The sequence below is a fragment of the Magnolia sinica genome, chromosome 12, assembly GCF_029962835.1.
Source record: "Magnolia sinica isolate HGM2019 chromosome 12, MsV1, whole genome shotgun sequence".
Taxonomy (NCBI): domain Eukaryota; kingdom Viridiplantae; phylum Streptophyta; class Magnoliopsida; order Magnoliales; family Magnoliaceae; genus Magnolia; species Magnolia sinica.
The window spans coordinates 81,693,835-81,718,091 of record NC_080584.1 but is presented as its reverse complement, the minus strand read 5'-3'; the positions used below and the strand labels follow the sequence as shown (position 1 = coordinate 81,718,091).

Genomic DNA, 24,257 nt, shown 5'->3' with positions numbered 1-24,257 from the left:
AAATTGAGCGGGGCAAACTAAAAATTGAGCAGAGCAAACATGAAATTGAGCGGGGAAAACTAGAAATTGAGCGGGGCAAACATGAAATTCGGCGGGCAAACATGAAATTGAGCAGGGCAAACTAGAAATTCAGTAGGGTAAACATGAAATTGAGCGGGGCAAACATGAAATTGAGCGGGGCAAACTACAAATTGAGCGGGGCAAACCAAAAATTTAGTGGGGCAAACATATACATTAAACAAATACCTTTTTTCTCTCTTTTTCTTTTTTTTTTTTTGGTTTTTATGTTACTTAGAAGGTGTTTGATAAAACACCTGTAAAACCATTGTATTTGTTTGTAAAACAGTGGGTTTTTGAAGTTGCAGTTCAGGTGTTTGTAAAAATGCCTCATGATAAGGGCTGCATCACTCTGGGTGAGGCTGGGGTGCACCTAATTTACTCTTGAAAATTGGGTGGCTTTTCACTTATAGGACAAGACGTAGCAAATCGTTTGCATTCTCTCTGCTTGTGCAATTGTTTGCATTCAGTGGAGTAAACTGCCATTATTAGTAAGGAATGGATGTTTAATTGTCCTATAAGTAAGGGAATAGAAACTTTACCGACATCATTTTCCGATAGTTAATGGAAAAACCAATTTTATGAACTAAACATCTCTCTTACGTTGAAAAGTTATCAGATGTGAGACAAACAAATTGTTTCCTTTTAGTGTTCAAATTGAAGGAAAAAAGTGAAATAGCATGGAGCTATAAGAAATCAAAGCAATAATAAAGAAATCTGAATTAATAAAGAGGAAAGGGAGACCCTCAGGGCCATATGTAAGGTCTCGACCTCGGCACAGGTTGTCGCAGCCACTTCTGGCTCCGCAGCTTGGGTTTGGATCTACTTCATTTTTTGAAGCATGCCTTCAAAATGAGCCATCAATTTCATTTTAGCGGGGCAAACATGACCCATTAATTTGAAGCATGCCCCGCTCAATTTTATGTTTGCCTCGTTTAATTTCTAATTTGTCCCACTCAATTTCATTTTTGCACCGCTCAATTTCTAGTTTGCACCGCTCAATTTCTAGTTTGCGCCACTCAATTTCATGTTTGCCCCACTCAATTTGTAGTTTGCCCTGCTCAATTTCATGTTTGCCCCGCTCAATTTCTAGTTTGCCTTGCTCAATTTCATGTTTGCCCCACTCAATTTTAATTTCATGTTTTCCCCACTCAATTTTCAGTTTGCCCCGCTCAATTTCTTGTTTGCCCGGCTCAATTTTCAGTTTGCCCCGCTCAATTTCTAGTTCGCCCTGCTCAAAGGAGATCAAAGTTACATGGGCCCCACGGTTATGTATTTATTATATCCACAACGTTCATCCATATTTCGAGATCATTTGGGAGCATTATAAAATAAAATTTTTTAAAAAAAAAGAATCGTATCCAAAGATCAACTGGACCACACCATAAAGAGCAGCAGGAAAATTGATTTTCACCGTTAAAAATTTTGTAGGGCCCACCATAACATATATTTTCCATCCAATCTATTCATAAGGTCACAAAGACCCGGATAAAGAGGAAAAACAAATTTCATAATGATCCAAAACTTTTGTAAGCCCTAAAAGGGTTTCAATGGTAGACGTTCAATTCCCCACTGCCTTTTACAGTATGGTCCACTTGATAGCTAGATCTATCTTATTTTTCGTCTCAAGCCTTTATACAAGCTCGTCAAATAAATGGAATGTTTGGATATAACACATACCTCATAATGGGACCCACAAAATGTCGTGGGGATTACAACAACAAAAAAAAAAAAAAAGAAGCGAGTTAGGGTCAGTGGGACCCTATAGCTACGGATTATAACTGTAGCCATAACCGTAGCTTCGATATATCGAAGGTCTTGCGATATTATCAAAAAAGTCCAGAACTGTCCAGCGAGTTTGCCTAAAAAATTCAGCAATTTTCGATACACTATGGCTACGGATTATATAACCGTAGCCATAACCGCAGCCAGACTCCATGACGGCAGTACTGCGGCCATCTGTGTTTTTTTTTTTTTTTTTTTTTTTTTTTTTTTTTTTTGCTGTGTTGCTTTTGTGGGTCCCATCATGAGGTATGTGTTATATCCGAACCATCCATCTATTTGGCGAGCTCATATTAAGGATTGAGACGAAAAATAAGATAGATCTAAATATCAAGTGGACCACACTGTAAAAGGCAGTGGGGAATTGAACGTCTACCATTGAAACCCTTTTAGGGGTCACAAAAGTTTTGGATCATTATAAAATTTGTTTTTCCTCTTCATCCAGGTCTTTGTGACCCTATGAATGAACTTATACATGGAGGATTTCTCACAAACATCATAGTGGGCCCCCTCAAGGTTTCTAATGGTTGACGCTCATTCATCACTGTTTCATGTAATGTGGTACACTTGAGATTTGGATATACCTCATTTTTCGTCTCATATCATGAAATGATGTGGAAAAATATTCGGTCGGCATGGATGAAAAGAATTCATCATGGAGGGCTAACAGACCACCGACCATCCGCCATTGGCTGGTGGCAGGGGGAGTACCCAATCCGTTTCCGTGAAAAGAGGGGTATTTTCGTCCTCAAATTCGCTGACCGTACGAGCAGGTCTAAGTTGCAAAACAAAGTTATGTTCATGAAAACAGCTGGATAAAAGGTGGGGTCCACAGTCCCAAATTTCTCCTTTGTAAATATACTATTGAACAAACAGTGGAGTGTTGCAATGAACCTGCCTGGGCAATTTCAAAGCACCGTCATGGACAATTTCCTTGGAAATATTCCCACCCGTTATATAAATGAGAAAATCAACATTAGCTCTCAAACAGTTTGAGGTTTGTAATCTATTACAGTTCTCTTCTATTTGTTTTCTTTTTTCTGCTTACTTTCCTTGAAAGTTTTTACTTTTGTCCAATTTCTTCATACAATTTTTGCTCTGCAGACGGTTGGATTCGCTGTCTCAGAGACGAGAGAATTCAGGTGCTGTTTTATTGAAAGATCAGGTCTCTCTCTCTCTCTCTCTCTCTCTCTCTCTCTCTCTCTCTCTCTCTCTCTCTCTCTCTCTCTCTCTCATAAGATAGAAAGCAATATCTGGACATTGGCCAGAGAATGATCTTGAATGTATAGGTCGATAGGCCTGTATCATATCAGTATCAGGCCGGTGTCGGTACTGATATTTGGTATCAGTATCAGGCTTGTATCATATCAGTAGCAGGATACATGTGTGTGTGTATTTCAGAGGCTCCTTAAAACTCCCATTTTCCTTCTTTTTTTTCAAGTTTTTTCTTCCATGCGGACTGTTGCAAGTAAATAATTTTAGATAAGCAATTTAATTAGACCAGTCTCAAAGTTTAACGTTCGCATTTGACAGACATCGAAAATGAACGATATGATTCGATTACTCTCAAGTCTCAAACCTCAGCGGTCTTGGGCATATCATAGAGGCCAACAGTCTGATTAGACCAATCTTAAAGATGAATGATCTAATAGAAATAATCTCAAACTTCAACAGTCAAATTATGCAGATCTCAAAGATGGATGGTCTGATTGGATTGATTTTGAACAGAAAGGTCTGATTGGATACATATTGAAGATGACTTGTCATATTGGGCTCATCTCGAACGATCGGATTGGAGATATAAAAGATCAATGGTCTGATTGGACTGATCTCAAAGATTAACTGTCCAATTGGATGTCCAAGGCCTCTCTCTCTCTCTCTCTCTCTCTCTCTCTCTCTCTCTCTCTCTCTCTCTCTGGTCTGGACATCCAAGGATTCTTTCTCTTACTCAGTCCAAGAAAGCTCTATGGTCTGGACATCCAAGGAATCTTTCTCTGACTCAGTCCAAGAAAGAACGTTTAATAGTAGGTGATTGGGTTTCCAGAAGAGCTAAAGTTTGGTGCTAAGCCACCCTATAGATTTTTGTGTACCCTACTATGAAAAGAACATATTTACCTTCCTAATCATCCAAATCGTTTGACTAACTGTGGTCATCAAATTAGGCCATCCTATGTTGGTTTTTTGCAATAGATATTAACCATTGGGAGCCCATCAAGCATGGTTTAAGATAAATTAATGGTTAAATTTTAAAGTCAACAGTTAAAAAACCTACGATTAATCAATCAAAAACCATAAAAGTCTTAAAATATTTTATCGAGAGTCTAAATTTCAAGATTAGCCCACATACAAATGTCCTAGGTAAATTAAATGAATACCATGTTAGATGACATGAACTTTGAGGACCTTAACCCACCAAGCCACACCTACTTTTAGTGGCTTCTATAGAGCCCTATAGAGTAAATTTAAGAAGTATCAATCAAGATCTCTCCATCCACACATACTCAGGTCCAAGGATTTAATTTAACGAAACAAGCACAACTAGAAGTATCTTTTACTATAGGAATGATGGATGTCCCTGACTATACTTAATGTGATCCTGCCAATGTCAATAAGATCCCAAACCTAGAAACCATTCATGACATATTCACACACTTATGTAGGCTAGGATAAATGCATGCCAACACCAAGTCGGGCCCAATTTTGAGATTATCCATCTTGACACTAAGTCTTCTCATATAAGATTAATCATAATTTATAGGTGTGTTCAAGCACCTATCTAGTTATAGTCATGGCCTAGGTATTGAGATCCATAGATCACAACTCTTTCTAACTACATGCTAATATGTCTAGTCTTAGAGTGCCTGAGGACAATAAAACCACAATGATTAAATGTATATGATGTATCACACACAATAACTAGGCCAATAAATGAATAATCATATTTAAGTAGGTCTAAGAGTAATATCGCGTTAAATTTTAGAGGCACTACGCCAGCAATCTCCCTCTTACCCTAAAACTAAGCAATCTCCGCATGCAATCCAATACTGAGTCCATGAGCATGAAAAGGAGCAGGTAAAGCCTTGGTTACGGGTATGCCACGTTAGTTATCTGTAGATGCTACTCATGAAATCTTAGTAGTCTTGTCCTCCACATATTCTCAAATGATATCTGAGTAGTCTTGTACGTGCACCACATATCCTCAATGATATGATATGGTACTTCTGGTCAACGAGCTTAGTCTTTTCATAGTATCTAAGCTCCTTGCACTGTGCAATTACAAAATTGTTATCATAGTATGTAGGTAACGGTTTATCTACCATTGGGATAGCCCATTACTCCGAGGCAAACACAACTTCCTTAGATACTTCACTAGTGGCTATATATTCGGCCTCTATAATTGAATTCACAATGCAATTTTTCTTGGCACTATGTCAATTGATAGCACTACCTGCTAGTCGTTCTTCAAGCATTAGGATTTGTTTGAAAGTTTGCATTGGTATATTTGACTATAGACAAATCCCATGCGAGCTCTTCCTTCTTCTTGTTCTTCAAATATTTCATAGTGTGTTTCACCTCGGCTAATGATTAATGCCTACAATAGCTCTCAAAATTCGGAAACTATTTTTAATTTATTGATTTTCTTCTGAGGCATGTTTTGAGTCACCCCTGCTGTGGTTTGTACTCTATAATAATTTTTTTCTATTTGTTTTTCTTCGTTTTTAAAGTTTTTTCTAACTTCATATGTTTGTGCTTTTGAAGGCCTTTTCTGGATTAGATTCTCTAAGAAACGAGAGAGACTTCAAGCGTTGTTTAATTGAAAGATCAGGTCTCTCTCTCTCTCTCTCTCTCTCTCTCTCTCTCTCTCTCTCTCTCGTGCAGGATATATATACATATGTGCAATCATACGTGGTATATTGATGGATTCAAATATATCTGTTAACATCTTTCTACAGATTTCTACGTATCTGTCACCTCTTCTTTATATTGCATGTTGTTATGCTCAAAGAAAAAATAATACATCTTATAAAATGTAGTCCTTAAAATAAGATGCATCAGAGCCATGATTTGGCATTGATCTTGATCGTTCATCTCCTTTGATCCTCATTATTCATCACCCAGCGTCCAATCACCCGATTTGCACACCAGTGCCACCATCACTATGTTCACACGTGCACCATCATCCATCCATCCAACACATCAATGATCTGTCCATCCAAGCATGCATGCATCACATATACACTAATAAAAAAATTCAAATGGAAAAATATTTTTAAAATAAATGGATTTTTATTTTAAAATATTAAAAAATGATTTCCCCCAACAAAGGCAATATTTGAACCATAAAAAAGAAGAAATTAACAGAAACTCTAGATCTTAAAATATAGAAGTTAAATTATTATTTTTTTCAAATTAAACAGTTTTTTTATTTTTTGAAATTATAAATAGTTAATTTTAAAAAAAAATAATAAAAAAATTTTGAGAGATCAACAGTTATTGATAGATCAAGCCACTCTCTCATCATCATGTTAAAATTAGGTCGCCAAATACATCAATTTGGGAAAGAAAATGGAGAAATTTCTAATTTTCCTAATTTTCTCAAAATTTCCTATTTCAATCTTACTATCTCGATTTTCCTTTCAAATCTCTGACCATGCATTAGAATCATGCATGGACATGGATTGGAAGTAAAATCTTCGAGAAATATAAAGAAAAACCCTTTTTTTTTTTGTGCATGATTTTATACCCGGGCCACAAAGCTGTACATCCACGTTTTCTCCCCTAAAGCAGATATTCAATCTGCAAGGTATGGAGAGATGAGTCACTGCAAGCCCCCCTCCAACCTATATTTTGAAAAATATTTGAAAAAAACAAAAATCTTGATTTTTCCTTCTTTTTTTTTTTCACATTTGTTTTTCATTTTCACAAGCTGCTTGTCGAAATGAGGGTCCCGGCCGATAATATCGCTGAAACTATCAATCTTGGAAATAGTGCTCTATATAGCAGCAATATTGGTGATATCGATAGTAGGGATGAAAGTTGGACGGGTTCAACCCGACCAACCAATGACCGACTTCACACTGGGTTGGAGCTTGGGTAGGATGTATTGGGTTCGGTCTCGATGTTGGGCTATACAAACACTAACTCAATAAAACTTTGGTCGGGCTCAAATTGAGGTCTCGAGTTGTCCGACCTAACCCAACTCAACCCGAACCCGATCGATATATATATATATATATATATATATATATATGTTACTTATAAATTATAATTGAGTGTGGATCATCTATATTGAAGGCACGGGAAATTCCAGTGCCATCGGGTCTCATTGGTCCACGTCATTTCTGATGACTTGAGCTAACAACATATGCTGGATTTCTCTCCCAAATAAATTGCGCGCTACACAACACGACTCTTAAAGGAGTAGTTGTCTTATATTTAAGCTTGTTTGTTTAGAAAATTTGAAGTTCTTTACAATAAATAACCACATATTTAATTAATAAAATCATAGGTATAAGAAATAAGACATGCTTTGAAATACAATAGACTAATGTGATAACAAAAATATTAGCATGTATCCACCGGACCGAGCCCACTTAGGTTGGGCTTGGGTTGAGAATTCCCAACTTGAGGTTGGATTGGGTTGGGTTGGGTTAGGATTGAGATATAGGAACATTGAGTTGGGCTAGGTTGAATTGCCATATGTTCAAGCCGTCTAAGACCGACACAGTTCATATGCATTCCAGTGCATGCGATCATTCTTGCAATGATCTCTCTCCTCTCATAAGTCAGCAAAGAGAGAGAAAAAGTTAGATACTCACAAAGTTAACAAAAAGGCAAAGAAAAATAGGAGAAATACCTTGGTAGAGTTGTGGGATTTATCATACATGCAGAATAGGCCCACAGATCTATCCGTGCATAGGACATGGTGATCAAGGGGTCGGATAGCTTACCTAGCTGAGACGCTATAGATGCTGGATAGGAATACCAAAATACCAATAGAGCTTAGGATCTTCCTCTCCTTCACACCCTTTTTGCAACTCGAAAGATGGAATCGAATTCTGCCGTGGTGTAGGATCGGGGACCCAGCTCTCTTATATAGAGTCTGTGGAGAGGGAGTTTGAAACCCATCAAAACTCTCTCTCCCTTGCTCCACATCACTGTGTCCTAGTTCGACTCAAATTGCCTTGCGTAAGGCTATAGCATTCCACCCCAAATACGCAGTGCTGCGCAGATAAACTGCACAGCGCATCACCTTAAGTGGGGCCCACTGATTAACTTAATCAAAATATCCAACTAAAGTACAATCCAGAGCATTGATCAGTAAGGCTCACTACATAGAGTTCTTACATTCTCCCACTTGGGCCTCATTGAGCAACACCAATGATTGTCATATATAATAATTTTGAAAATAAGTTTTGATTTTAAGAAAAAAGATCTAAATGGTTAACCAATGAAATAGTTGGACAATATGAGTCTGGTCCATCAAGACTATCAGTATCGAAACGCAGTAGCTGTCACAACATTTAATGTTAGGCAAAGTGAGGCTAAGTGCGATCACAAGTACCTTCAATCTTAAAGACATAGATTAGGAACTAGGAAATGTGGTATAAGGATTATACACTTCACTATGATGATATGTGTCTATCCTTAAGAGGTCCTTAAGCTTTTACATGTCTCCAACAAGACATGACTGCAGTTCTACTTACTCAAAATTTGCACATATATAAAGAAGCAGAAATAAATCTTTATATCAAAATCATCCAAAAATAATTTGCATAAAATGGGATCTCTAATGTCTGTGAAAATCAAAATACGCTCAACTCCCACTAACTGAAAATATCTGTGGGATCAATGACTCTCATGGATGTCACATGCTCCTGAAATGGCGTGATAGGGAGCCTTTTAGTGAGCGGATCTGCAATCATCTGCTTAGTGCTGATGAATTCCACAGACACTTGATGATTCTAAACTCTTTCCTTTACAACAAGATATTTGATGTCAATACACCTCGACCTTGACGAATGCTTGTTGTTACTAGAGAAGGAAATAACAGCTGAATTATCGCAAAATATTCTCAAGGGTTTTGTGATATGCTCTAGTAACCGCAAACCTGAGAAGAAAGTTTGTAACTATAGTACCAGATTAGATACCTCATGGCAGGCGATAAATTTAGCTTCCATGGTGGACGAGGCTGTGGTAGACTATTTCACGCTTTTCTATGACACGGTTCCTCCAACCATCATGAAGATGTATCCTGAGGTAGACTTCTTAGTGTCAACGCAGCCTACGAAATCTGCGTCTGAATATCTGATCAACTCCAACTGATCAGATCTTCTGTATGCGAGTCCGAAGTCTTTCGTTCTCTGTAGATACCGTAATACTTTCTTTATAGCTATCCAATGTTGCATTCCTAGATTAGATAAGTATCTTCCCAACATTCTAGTGACAAAGGCAATGTCCGGCCGCATACAGACTTGAGCATACATGATGCTCCCCACTACTGATGCGTACGGAAATTCTTTCATTCAATTCTTTTCTAAATCATTCTTTGGACACAGAAATAGGCCAAACTTGCCGCCCTTCACAATGGGCGACTGTCCGGAAGCACAATTTTGCATGTCATACCTTTTGAGTACCCTAATAATATAGGTCATTTGTAACAGCTAAGCAGTCTAAGTGTTCTGTCACAACAAATCTCAATGTTGATGACGTAAGAAGCTTCACTAAGGTCTTTCATTTCAAATCTTTGAGATAAGAATTTTTTGGTGTCGCTCAACATCCTGGTATCACTGATAGCCAACAGAATGTCATCAATATACAAAATCATCATAACAAACTTACTCTCACTAGTTTTAATGTAGATGCATTCATTTGCAATGTTTTCTACAAAGCCATATGAGAAAACTATTTCATGAAACTTTAGGTACCATTGTCGCAGTGCCTTTTTCAATCCATAGATGGATTTCTTTAGTTTGCAAACTAAATGTTCTGAGCCAGTAGTTACAAAACCTTCGGGTTACAACATGTACACATTCTCATTCAAATCCCCATTGAGAAATGCAGTCTTTACATTTATCTGATGTAACTCTAAATCCATATGAGCTACAAGATCCATTATGATTCTAAATAAGTTTTTCTTGGATATTGGTGAGAAGTCTCCTTAAAGTCAATGTCCTCACGTTGGTTAAAACTCTTGGCAACAAGTCTGGTTTTATATCTTTTGACATTACTCTTAGAGTCCCTTTTGGTTTTAAATATCCATTTACAACCAATCGGCCTTATTCCAATGGGTAACTCTATAAGATCCACATACTTTATTGTCCTTCATGGATTTCAACTCATCCTTCATGGCATCAAACCAACGAGAAGGATCCGCACTTTATTTGATTTGTGTAAAGGATTCAAGATCATTTTCCACCCATATGTTAAAGTTGTGCTCCTGTAAGTATACAATGTAATTGTCTCGATTTACAGGCCCTATCTGTCTTTCAGATCTTCTCAATGGTTCAGCTTGTTGGGTGTGATCTTGATTTTCCTCATCAGTGGTTTGTACATGAGGCTCTACGTGGTGTTCTGCATTGACTACAGGATCAACTGCATCATTAATATCCACGTGATCTGAAGTGACTATGACTGGAGTCAAAATCCTTAGTTCCTCAAATACAAAGTTTCTGGTGTTCGTGCTCCTACTGTTTTCAGTGTCCTCAATGAATCTGACATTCTTAGTCTCAACAATCTTGAAGAGTGGGAAGGACAGTAGAATCGATAGCCTTTTGATCTTTTTGGGTATCCAATAAAGAAGCAACATATGGTTCTAGGATCAAGCTTCTTTTCATGTGGGTTATAAATTTTGACCTCAGCAGGACAACCCCAAACATGTAAATATCGGAGACTTGGTTTTCTCCCATTCCACAACTTAAAAGGACTTTTGTTTACTGCTTTGCTGGGAACCCTGTTTAGTATATAAATTACGGTTTTGATCGCATCACCTCACAGAGATTCTGGCAAAGTCGAATTGCTGACCATGCTTCGCACCATATCTATAAAGGTGTGATTACGTCTCTCAGCTACACCATTTTGCTTTGGAGTACAAGGCATAGTGTACTGAGCAACAATGACACAATCCTGTAGGTATCGAGCGAATGGCCCTGGATTGCGTGCTGATTCGTCATATCTTCCATAGTATTCACCACCACGATCAGATCTGACAACTTTAATCCTCTTATTGAGTTGATTTTCAACTTCGACCTTATAGATTTTAAAAGCATCCAGGGCATCTGATTTCTCATTAATAAGGTAGAGGTACCCGAAATGAGAGTAGTCATCTATAAAGGTAATAAAATATTTATGTCCACTCCATGAAGCTATAGAGAATGGTCCATAAATGTCTATATGTATCACCTCTAATAGACATACACTCCTGGTTGTACCTTTCTTTTTAGTTCTGGTCTGTTTTCCTTTTATACAATCAATGCACACTTTATAGTCAAAGAAGTCTAAAGAATGCAAAGTTCCTTCTCACACAAGCCTGTCTAATCTCTCACGAGATATATGGCATAGCCGCCTATGTCACAACATGGAGAAATTCTTATAGTCTACCCTTCGCTTGGATCCCACTTTAATTCCATGCAAGGTATTAATATTATAGATGAGAGAGGCAATCAAGTCTAACTGGTATAAGTTGTTTACCATAGAGCCGGTCCCAACTTTGATCGAATTAAAGTAAATACTAAAACTTTTATTTCCAAATTGAAATGAATATCCAAATTTATCCAAACAAGAAATTGAAACTAAATTGCATCTTATAGATGGCACACAGAATGAACCTATTAAATCTAAAAAATAACCAGACTTCAACTTAAGCTTATAAACTCCTATTGCCTCCACGTCTACCTTGACACTATTGCCTACGTATACTGTGTAACATCCGAAATTTTCACAACCAGAGTTTGTACTCGTGCCTGAGGAAACCGGGTGTTAATGATGTATAAATTGGATGCTCTGAAATCGCACCCTATTATTTTTTTCGTTTGGTGTACATCCAGATACATTCAATAAGGTAATTATACACGAGAATAAAATCAACTGTATTAATTATATCTCATCAGAGTAAATAGAATAATCAAATGCCCTTGTAATTGGAGGTTTATTACAACATCAGAGTTCACAGCGGAAGTATAAAACTTAATAATAAAACTGTCTTCTTAGTCCTTCAAGATAATCTTCTATAGGGAAGTAGTCCTCTAAGTCTTTAATCTGTACGTCGCCTGTATTAACTGTGCGGTTAGGAGAGGGTCAATGCCCTACTCATAGTGAAGGTTATCCTTTAAGATTAACAATAATTCAAGAGATTCAGAATAGGTAAAGTAAATGTCTGATAAATCTTGTGCTCCACTAACACAAGAGATATCAGCATGCGCAAATAGCTTATACGAGATGCATGCATAGCAAAGTATGTGCGGCTCATCATATGTAGTGATCATCTCAATGTGGAATACAATTCATAGAAAATCCGGCTCGACCCGCATCCCATAACTACGGATATTCGCCGGCATGGCCAATGCTAACGTGGATTTATGCGAACATCTCAAGGCAACACAACACGCAGTTGGGGGATTTACGTAACACGATGTGTTCATGGAACGACTATTTACGACATCCAATCCCGAAAAGTTGATGTAACACATGCCGATTTACATACATCGATTGTGCACCACGCCAACCAACCTACAGAATTACGTGCCAACTAAGAGGGCCGCTACCCGTAACACATTACGTCCATGATAAGATAATCGATTCACTAGTTGTGATACCTCTCAACACATCACTTGCACTTATAAAGAATATAGCTGAATCATTACGAATATAACTGAATCATGAAAAGTATAATATCTGAATCATGAAGAATATAAACTGCATCATGGAGGTTCTGGAATAACAAGACACATGCCCAAGCCTTAAAGATAGACGGCACAAGGCCAATATAATAAGAGAAGATTGACAAGGGTCAACTCAGCAAAAGTTGCAATGGCCAATATAATAAAGAGAAGACTGACAATGGTCAACTCAACAAAAGAAGAGGGGCAGAGCCAACTCAAATAAAGAGACGAGTGGCAAAGCCAACTCAAATAAAGAGACGATTGGCAGGGCCAACTCAATAATTGATAAGGCAGAGGCAACGCTTGTATCCATAGCCTCACATAAATTCAGAGAAATTCACTTGCATTTGACATCATGTCATAATCCCAAAAGGGCCAATAGTTGTAATGATATTAATTAACTAAATCAATTGATAAGATAATTCCGAGAAAAATATGTAATCATGAAAGGCAAGATAATTCATATCATTAATGGCCTAAAAAGGCCAGATGAAATAACAGGAATGCAAATATAAGACAGAATAATTAAATCAACTTAAATTACTGTAAGATTAAAGGATAAAACCCTCACCTTTCAAACTCAATCTCACCCTAATATTGTTAGGTCAGTGTCATCACACTCCAACTCTTTTATAATTGATATGACTCCTCTATTTAGGCCATTGTATTGTCTGGAATAATATAGTTAGGTTATGATTCAAGCTAGGGCTCAGGTTATGTTGATGTTAGGTCTAGGCTAATGTAATTTAATGATTTAATTTGAAAGGATAAACTATTTCCTTATAGAGGTGGGCGTCTTACCTTGTTCAGCTCTTGAGCTTTATTCTGACGACCCAAATCCAGCGTATCGTGCGTGCACTCAGCCGTTGAGTCAACTCAGTTGGACTCGACGGTGACTCGATGAGTCACACACAAGGCCTCCTCTCTCTCTCGTTCTCTTTCTTTTTCTTTTCTTTTCTTTCTTTTCCCTTCTTTCTTTCTCTTTCTTTCTCATTTCTTTTCTTTCTTCCTTCCTTTCTTTCTTTCTTTCTTTTCTTTTCTTCCTTGCTGGACGACAGCAAGACGGACGGGCTGCTGTGATCAGCGGAAATCTCTCTCACATTTTTGTTTGCTACATGTATTATCCGGCGGCAGGTTTGGAGGTTTTTATAGGCTGTAAGAAGTTCCAGAATCTTCATGAGAAATTCCTATGCAGACCCTATTTTTACGCAGAACGCAGCCCTGCTTTTACGCAGCTCTGTTTCTGCACAGTGAAAACACGGAGATTGTTTGCGTTTGATCCGAGTTTGGGTGAGGGATCGTCCAGTCCATTCAATCCGACCTCATGGGAGTGATCAAAATATCCTTTCCCAGAGTTGTGAAGGTCTGGATCGTCGATTTCTTGGCATGATTACGTCTCTTTGAGAACAAGATTCTCGGAAGAGTGCGACCGGGATTCGTGGGAGCGTGATTTACGCAGAAGGAAGAGTAGGGTGTGGTCGGTTTTCCTTTGAGTGGGGATTCAACGGTTCAAATCTCGTTAGAATATCTAGCCGGAAGTTTTGGCGACGAAAAACTCTCGAATCCATGCTTCGTTCGGATTCTTTCACAGCAGCAGAGAATGTCGCGGTTCGGTCGCTGATCTGGTGTGGTCCATTTGCAACAGTTTTTAGGGGAATCCGTGCCCTTCACTGAAACCCTCGGGTCACATTAGGCCATAGACTAAAATATGGAGTGGATCTGATCTTAGGGTGGGCCACATCATTAATCTGCATGAGGACTGTTTTCACCGTTGAACTGAAAACTCAGTTACGTCAGTTCTTGGTTTTTCATTTGCATGTAATATGTGGGGTTCAGTATGGTGATCTTCCAGAAGATCCACTCCATTCACCATCTTCAGCACCCCGTGCTAACCTATGGTCCCTAATTTGAAGTAGATCCGATCTCCAGTGGGCCGCATGATTCGCCGGTGACGTTAACTTCTTTATGTAACGATCGCGTGACGTATTGTCACAGGGAAATACGTAAACTTAAATATTTATGTGGAGTTCACAGTATTGTTTGAAGTGGTATAATCCACTCTATTCATCAAGATTGGCACAACATGTTAGGACATAGGTCCGGAAATAGAGCAGGTCTATTGATCGGGTGGGCCACGAAGTTCAATATAGTGTCAATGGCTGCATGTAATAGTAAATGGTATTTACAACTTTGCCATCTACTTCTCAAGCAGCTTCCGATGTTCGTTATGTCCAAGTGCGTTGTCCGACTGTCTTGAAATTTGTTAGACATCCCTCATTTTTCGTACTCTTTCCATCGGTCCAGTTTAGGCCTTGATCGACTGTAGATGACCCACGTGTCTTTTTAAATGAAATATCTCACTCAGTAATTCAAAATAATGTTTATGCATATCTAATTGACAAATTACTAGGTAGTTTGGGCCTATACCCTAAGCTTTTAATGAAGATCGGTTTATCATGATTTTCACGTGGCCCGTTTGGCAAATCCAAACACGATGGACGGTCATATGACATGCTAAAACTAGGAAGACTTGATTGTTGGTATTCTAGCCATGTATCTAGATGATTATACTATCAGTTTAGGTTTGTGTCAGGGCAAAGATGTAAGGCTAGGATAGTTGGATTGGTATTGTATTACGTTAAATTTCTTGGTAACACTTGAGAACTTTTGATGCTCAAGTATCTAAAAGTTTGGGGCGTTATATATTGAGCGCTCTGCATCAGTTGTGGCCTGGCCTATAGTAATTCCTGCTTAGAACTGCATATGTGAATAGTAGTTCCTGATATGAATCCGCTGACATATCGGTTAGATTAGATTCAAAACAAACAAGAACAAAATGATTACCTTTCTTTATGAGCCAATTCTTAAACCCTTCGCAGTCTTTCTTTAGATGTCCCGCCTTTTTGCAAAAGAAGCACAGTTTACCTAACCCGTTTGCGTTTTGATCCGTTTCCAGATTGATTCTCATAGTTTCCAGATATAGGACTAGAAAATCCATTATTAGAACCTTGTTTCCTTTTCCTTTTACCTTTATTCCCTTGTCCATGCCCATGACTGGAGGTCACCATATTAACATTTTAAACTTTAACCATTTGTCTGATCCTGTCTTCTTCTTAGACGCACTGAGTGATAAGTTCATCCAATATCCACATGTCCTTCAAAGTGTTATAGTTTACCAGGAACGTGCCGAATTAGGGAGGTAGGTTGTTCATGATCAAATGAATCAGTTGATCATCAGTGAGTACAAGCCCCAGAGAACGGATCTTAGAAACAACTTCGATCTGATATACAATGTATTCATGGATATTGCCTTTTCCGTCATAGGATGAGCGAGTTAATTTATTCAAAAGAATGTCCACTTCAGACTTATCAGATTTCTTAAATTGTTTTCCCATTTCAGTTAGGAAAGTTTTAGCATTGTCTTTTTCAGGCATGACGCCCTTCATAGATTCAGAAATCGAATAGTTAATTACTTTTAGGCATGTATCATTTGATCTAAACCATACAACTCATCGATTATATTCAGCTTCAATGGCATCATCAAATGGTTCTAGCGGTTCTGGTGTTATCAGGGCCAGATCTAATTGAAAACAACCCAGTACAACTTCAATAGCGTTCTTCCATTAAGCGTAATTAGATCCATTTTGGGCAGGGACTTAATTCTGATTAGTTGGAATTAAGACTAAAATAAAAGAGATACACATATACTCACATTAGTCCATTATTTAACAAAGCAATTTTGTGAATGTAAATAAATTAAATATCAGGCAAAGTGAATCAATTCAGTTACTAAGGGAAGCATTAACTGAATCATCCAAGATGACGATGGGCCCATCCATCTCATCCTGGTAAGAATCTGTTACATCGTCATCATTCCTCCTGTGGGCGGTAATAATAACATGTTAATGACCCCCCTGAACATGAAGCTAAGTGATGTTAGTAATGTAAATCTGAGACACTCAACACCTATGGGTGAGATAAGTCTTTCAACTTTACATTACCAATACCATTTACTTCACATGTTTACGTGTCTGCCAAATGGTAATCATCTGTGTTTTCGTTACCGCACGCATGAAGACGTGAACGTAACTGTATGCAATCCTCCTGATCCCAATTTTATAAGTCTGTACTTGTAAAAATTTTATCGATTGAGGTCATTATAGTGGCTAGCACAATCGAATCTATTATTACAAATATAGACTTTAGGATTGCGATTATAATCTTGCATCTATGGATTATGGCTAAATTAGTCTGATGTGGCCCACAAGATGGTCAGAATTGATCATTGGAAAGTAGATGAACTTTAGAGAGAAATGGTTACCAGTGTTTCACTCCCTATGGTCCAATGGTCCATGTAAGACCATTAAGGATGGGTAATGGGCCTAAATATGGGCTTCATCAGAACTCAATTCATATGATCTATATATCATCCTAAGGCACTCATAATCTAGTTAGGATTATCATAAGATGGGTGATAATATTAAACAATCCGTTTAGTTCAAATTTATGGTTAGATCTAATATATATGATGTTCAAATAATAGTGTATACACACCCTTAATCATCCACCTTGTGTATATTCCATATGAAATGCTCACATACATCACGGATGGTTTAGATCTATTAATCAATGTTTATAATGTAAATACCAATGCCAACCATATATGTGTTTGGCCCATCAATGGTAATGAAAATCGGGCCCATAAATCTTATAGAAGACTAGGCCCAAAAACTAAGGGAGTGGGCCCAGATTGGGCCCATATAACTCATCAGGCCCAACAAAAGAGAATCCGGTCAGACTTATATTATTTGCGGGTCCAGATCTGAATGAACTGTAATCGGGTCTGTTGATCCGATACAATATAAGTCGATTCACGGCCTAACGTGCGCCGCAAGAGGGAAAAGAGGAAAAATTTTCCAGCCGTTTTCTATCTGCAGCAACTGAAGAGAGGGGGATGAAATCTCTAGCTACCGCAGCTGTACGAGCAGTCAGCCAAGAAGGTCGGCCACCAACATCTTCCACGATCCCGTCTTGTTCTCTGGCAGTCCTGACGCTAAAAATTCAGACTGAGAAGCTGCGAAAATAGCTTCTATGTCGCCGGCAATGAAAGTGGGACCTAAAGACACCGTCAATGGCTCCTGAAGCAGGGAAGATAGAGAACGGTGAGCCATGACCTTCGTCTGCTGATGCGAGGATCGATAATAGTTGTCGGTCCTCGATGACAGAGGTAAGTAGCACATAAGATACGATTGCCACACCTAAATTTAGGGAAGATGGGTTCCGAAATCCCCAATTGATCTGGATTTGGGATCTACAGATTTGAAATTCCCCAATCTAATATGGGATTTCAAATCCCTAATCTCTATTTTGAGTTTCAAAATCCCCAATTGCTAATATGGGTTTAAATATGAAAAGCCCTAATTCGAATATTGGACTTCAAATCTCTAACCCTAATTAGTGGATGCAAGTCCCCAATATAGAGATTCGAAAATCCCTAATCACCTAATTTGGGGATTCGAATCCGAGATCCCTAATTTGGGATATAGAATGCGAAAAAAAAAAAAAAAACCCTAATTAAATATTTCTGAATTAAGGATTCGAATCCAAAATCCCTAATTAGTCGATTTGGGTTATAGAACTGAAATCCCCAAATTTGGGATTTGGGATTCGAAATCCCTAATTACTTGAATATCGGATTCAAAATTCCTAATTCCCTGATTTAGGCTTTCGAATCTGTAATGGCATAATACGATCATTCATGCCTCTGTACATTGGCTCTGATACCAACTGTGGGATTTATCATACATGAGGAATAGGCCCACGGATCTAGCTGTGCATAGGACATGGTGATCAAGATGTCAGATCTAGCCGTGCTTACCTAGCTGAGACGCCATTGATGTCAGATAGGAATACCAGAATACATATAAAGCTTAGGATCTTCCTCTCCTTCACACCCTTTCTGCAACTCAAAAGATAGGACTCGAATTCTGTCGTGGTTTAGGATCGGGGACCCAGCTCTCTTATATAGAGTCTGTGGAGAGGGAGTTTGAAACTCATCAAAACTCTCTCTCCCTTACTCCACATCACTGTCTCCTAGTTCGACTCAAATTGGCTTGTGTAAGGCTATAGCATTCCACCCCAAATACGCAGTCTTTGCAGCGCATCACCTTAAGTGGGGCCCACTAATTAGCTTAATCAAACCGTCCAACTAGAGTACAATCCAGAGAGTTGATCAGTAAGGCCCACTACATAGAGTTCTTACAAGAGTGTGATAAATGATGCACTGTCAATTAAAAATTACTTAGAAATTACATATGTGGCCAACAAGTAATTAAATCTAAGCCTCTCAAATCATCCATAACAATTTAGATGTTTCATTACTAAAAATTATGCATTACTTGATTATCTTACTATAAGAACAGTTGTCATGTATTGAATGGCTTAAAAGAAAAAGGGGAAAAAAAATAAAATTCCAATGGCCTTTATGTCAACCAGCAACTTAGTCTAAATGAGAGGTTAGCATGCTTTAATCATAGCCTAAAAGCTTGAAAACTCCGACTTGGCTCAATGTCTGGCTATGTTGAGTCAAATCGGAAGACTGGACCTAGTCTTTAATTGATCGACTCAGTATTTTTATAATTAGATTTATTTTTAATGCGTATAATGTGGTAATAAACAAGAAATTAATTAAAATACCCAACTAAAACATATTTACACAATGTAGTGTGGTGCTAACATCAACCCTCTTTGTTAAGTGAGGTGCTATTTCTATTCTTGTAAAATTTAATTTTTCTAGTTAAGAGAAAGATAAAAAGCCTGTTGCTAGTAACTCAGTCGAATCATGTCAAGTCGTCCATGTGTTGACCTGAGTCTATGAGCTTCACAACCCAACCGGGTCACATCAGGCGGTGAGTTTTCACAAGATACAGCTCGTCTCATGAGTCGAGTTTACTAGAGTTTTGAGTCGACCCACCTAATTTTCAAACTATGGTTTTCAACCGTTCGACTATTTGAATGTAAGTTAGAAACATTTCATTGCTGCATTTTAGTTTATATATTCCATGTGTAGCATTTTAAGTGCATCCGTACCAAGTATGTAAGCAGCCATAACATTAAATTACTCCATTGCTCCCAGACTTTGAAAGACGAGGGAGGTAAAAGGGGAAGCGGATTGGCTGGTGTACCTCACACCATCTATATAGCTAGAGCTGGGCACCGGTCCGGATCGGGTATAACTCGACCCGATCCGAATTCTCCATACCCTGACCCGAATCCGATCCGATCCGGGTCGAGTCTGGGTCATCTGACTCGGACCGACTCGATGGATGGTTGGTATGACCCGAACAGAGTCCGACTCGGTCAAGAAAACTGAGTCGGATCAGATTGGATATGATTCGGATCATTTGAATCTAATCTAACTATTTCATGTGGTGTGATCCACTTCAGTCTTCAATATACCACATTTTTATGTTCAAGGCCTAAAATTATATGTCAAAATGGATGAACAGCTTAGATAAAACATATACATCAAGGCGGACCCCACATGAATACGAAAGAGCTGTACACACCCTTTCACCAGACTAATACCGGGTTGACGTGCACTGCGCCCAACGACGTCCTTTTCACGCATTGACGTTAACAAGTTCTGTGGGTCTTCTCATGGGTATGTGCTATATCCAAACTGTCCATCCATTTGGCGAGCTCATCTTAAGCTTGAGACAAAAAATAAGACAGATCTAACTATTGTGTAGACCGCATGAATTGTTTAACGGTGAAAATCATACTATACTGCTATTTGTGGTGTGGTCCAGATGATCTTTGGATATTGTTCATTTTTTGGATAATGCTTTATAATAATATCTAAAAATATATGAACGGTGTATATATAATAAATACATCACTGTGGGGCCCATGTAACTTTGATATCCTTTGAACCATTCATACAACGTGAAGCTCGAGGAGCGTCAGTGCTCGTCTTCTCACTACATGTAACTACAGAGCAGGTGACTGTGTCAGGCAGCCATCATATTCATAGTGGCGCACAGAGAGGGAAATGGGATTGGCTACTATACCTAAATGGTCGGTGCTATGTGGGCCCCACCATGACGTATGTGTTTCATCCATGCCGTCCATTTACTTTAACAAATCATTTTTACAGGATGAGTCTAAAAATGAGGTATATCTAAATCTCAAGTGGACCACATTAAAGGAAATAATATTGAATGAGAGTCAACCATTAAAAACATTTTGAGGGCCATAAAAGTTTTGGATCAAGCTGATCTTTGTTTTTTCTCTTCATCTAGGACTATATGACCTAATCAACAGATTGGATGTCAAATAAACAGTATAGTAGGCCCTAAGAGGATTTTAATGGTGGATATCCAATTGCTATCATTTTCATGTGGTGTGGTCCACCTGAGATTTATATTCCTCTCAATTTTGGTATCAAGCAATAACATAATCTATAAAAATGGATGAACGGAATGGACGAAACATATACATCATGGTGGGTCCCACAGAGCACCGACCACCAATTATGGAGTCTGTGGCAGGGAGTAGCTGTCCAGTTGCTCTCCCTCTTCAAAACTCCATTGCAGTATCCTGTGCTTGCTCCCTGGCATTTAAAAGCGAGCGAAGCTGATCCATGTCTAGTTGTGAAGCCACCTCCACACCAACGGTAATGCGATAGTCACCGTGTTAAGCGAATGCTTCTCTCCTTTTCCCACGCTAAAGTTATGTCCCACAAACGATGCTAGCAAATGCCCGTAGTTTATTCACTGTGGATTGGGTCGGGTCGGGTCGGGTCGGATCGGATCGGATTCCTGATTGGATCGGTCCGGGTAGGCATGGATCCAAACTCGACCCGAAAATCTTTCGGATCTACCCTATCATACTCGATCCGCACCGATCCAAGCCGTCGGATCGATTCGGAACGGGTCGGATCGGGTCAGGATTGCCTAGCTCTCTATATAGCTGTTGTATTGACATTAGCAATAAGAGAGATCTTTGTGAGCAGGTTCTGTGCGTTTGATCATGATGTATGTGCTATATCCAAACAGTTCATCCATTTGACGAGCTCGTCTTAAGGCTTGAGACTAAAAATAAGAGAAATCTAACCATCAAGTTGACCACAATGTAAAAAAGCAGTGGGATATTGAATGTTTACCATTGAAACCCTTTTCGGGGTCACAGAAGTTTTGGATCAATACAAAATTTATTTTTCCTCTTTATTCAGGTCTTTGTGAGCTTATGAACAGATTGGATGGAAAATAAACATTATGGTGGGCCCTACGAGTTTTTTAACGGTGAAAATCATTATCTCCGCTACTATTTGTGGTGTGGTCCATGTGATCTTTGGATGTGATTTATTTTTTTGGATAGTGCTCTAAAATGATCTCTAAAAATAGATGAACAGTGTAGATATAATAAATACATCACTGTGGGACATGTAACTTTGATCTCATTTGAAGTGTACAGCGCGTACCTACAGCAGCTATATAGCTGGTGTGCGGTACACCAGCCAATCTGCTTCCAATAAGAGGGGAGGCGCATTGAACGGTGTGCCATACACCATTGACTTTAGTGGTGTGTTGAGGTCACCAAGTCACGGACGCCAGCACGGTATGTGTTAAACGTCATACATCCATTTTGATTCATCCATTGTGTCATGAGCCCATGAATGCGGCAGATCCTAAGCTCAAGCAGATAACAGAACATAAAGCAGGAGGCACTGAATGCCTACCGTGGAAACTTCCATGAGGCCACAGAAGTTTTAAATCAAACTTACTTTTGTGTTTTCACTTCATTAAGGTTTGTGTGACCTTTTGATTAGGTTGCATGGGCAAATAAACATTATGGTGCGCCCTAGGAAGTTTTCAACAGCTCACTGCCTTATGTGATGCAGTGCATTTGAGCTTTGGATATACTTTATGTTATGGGCCCAAGCCTTAAAACGATCTCACATAATGCATGGAGAGTGTGAATATAGCACATACATCATGGTGGGGCGGGGCTTACAGAACTTGGTGACATCCACACACCACTGAGGTCCTCAATCCACTTTTAAGGGCAAGGTGGGAGAAATAGAGCTGGGCACGGGAGTACTTAACTCACTTAACTTGACTTGTTATGGGAGGGTCCCCTGCAACAGCCAGGGTTTTCATTATTGTCTTCTCGTCTTAAGTGGTCTATCAAGGACTTCCAGATTTCTACATCAACAAAAATCATCCTAAAAATAAATAACTGCAGTAGCATCAGCTTTTTTTCCTTAACGAAAATTACTTATTAACATGTTTAAATCTCACCAGGTTTTTCTACGTAGCTTTGTAGAGGTTCCGCACTCCATTTCATTTGCTCATATTTGTGGGGAAGAAATAGTAGAAATGGCTGAAGTCATCGTGGGACTACTACTTTCTACGGTCACCGATGCAGTGACCTCTCAAGTGACATCTGAAGCAAGCTTCCAAGAAAATATTAACATTTTAAGGAATAAAGTGAACGAGTTGAAAAGCCAAGCGGCCGACATAAAGGAAAAATTGAATTCAGGAGAGGTAATGTATGGTAAAAAGCCAAAGAGAGAGGTGCTGTTATGGCTGGAAAATGTCGAGAAGAAAACGAAAGAAATGGCTTTCATAGAAGACGAATATCCGTCAAAAGAGAGAAATTTCGCCTTCTTGCATGTAGAATTAGCAAAATTAGGAAACGATGTGCAAAAGAAGATCCGAGAGACAGTGGATCTTAAGAAGAGTGGTCAATTTTCAGATGGGTTATTTGCCCACATATTGCCGGACAGTGGAAGGATCCCCACAACAAATCTCGTGGGCGAAAGGAACTTGGAAAAAATTTGGAATTCCTCAATAGATCTTGGGGTTGGAATATTAGGTGTCTATGGTATTGAGGGAGTTGGCAAGACAACCGTCATGTCCCACATTCACAACATGCTCAAGGATACTTCTATTTACAATACCGTCATTTGGGTGACTGTGTCAAGTGATTCTGACCTGAAAAGATTGCAAACTGACATAGCAAGGGAGATAGGTTTGGAACTTATGGAAGAAGAAAATGAAATGAGAAGGTCAATGAAACTGTTTCAGGCTTTAACCCGAAGGATGAAATTCATACTAATATTAGATGATATGCAGGAAGCATTTCGTTTGGAAAAGATAGGAATTCCGAAGCCAAATATAGAGAATGGTTGTAAATTAGTATTGGTTACTCGTTCGTTGGATTTGTGCATAGATATGGACTGCCAGAGAAAGTTGAAAGTGGACCTTCTATCAAAAGACGACTCATTCCAGTTGTTTATAGAAAATCTTGGCGCTGATGTGGAGATTACTACAGAAGTAGAACAATATGCAAGAGATTTTGCTGAAAACTGCGGTGGCTTTCCGCCTAGAATCATTGAGATAGCAAGGTCAAGGACAAAAATTGCAGAGAGGGGGAAGGCAATGTTGGAAAAGAATATAGTTTCTATGTGGAAATACGTAGACGAAGAGCTTAAAAACTCGACTACAGTGCGGCAGCAGAACATCAAAATGC

The 24,257-nt window shown here is 38.8% G+C and overlaps 1 long non-coding RNA gene across 1 annotated transcript; it reads left to right on the top strand.

The window, feature by feature from the left end:
- Positions 1-5,369: 5,369 nt before the first annotated feature.
- On the top strand, positions 5,370-23,162 carry LOC131221897 (uncharacterized). The gene is made up of 3 exons (XR_009159639.1): positions 5,370-5,513; positions 5,599-5,665; positions 23,027-23,162. It is a non-coding gene; the product is annotated as an uncharacterized LOC131221897 (long non-coding RNA).
- The last annotated feature ends 1,095 nt before the right edge of the window (positions 23,163-24,257 follow it).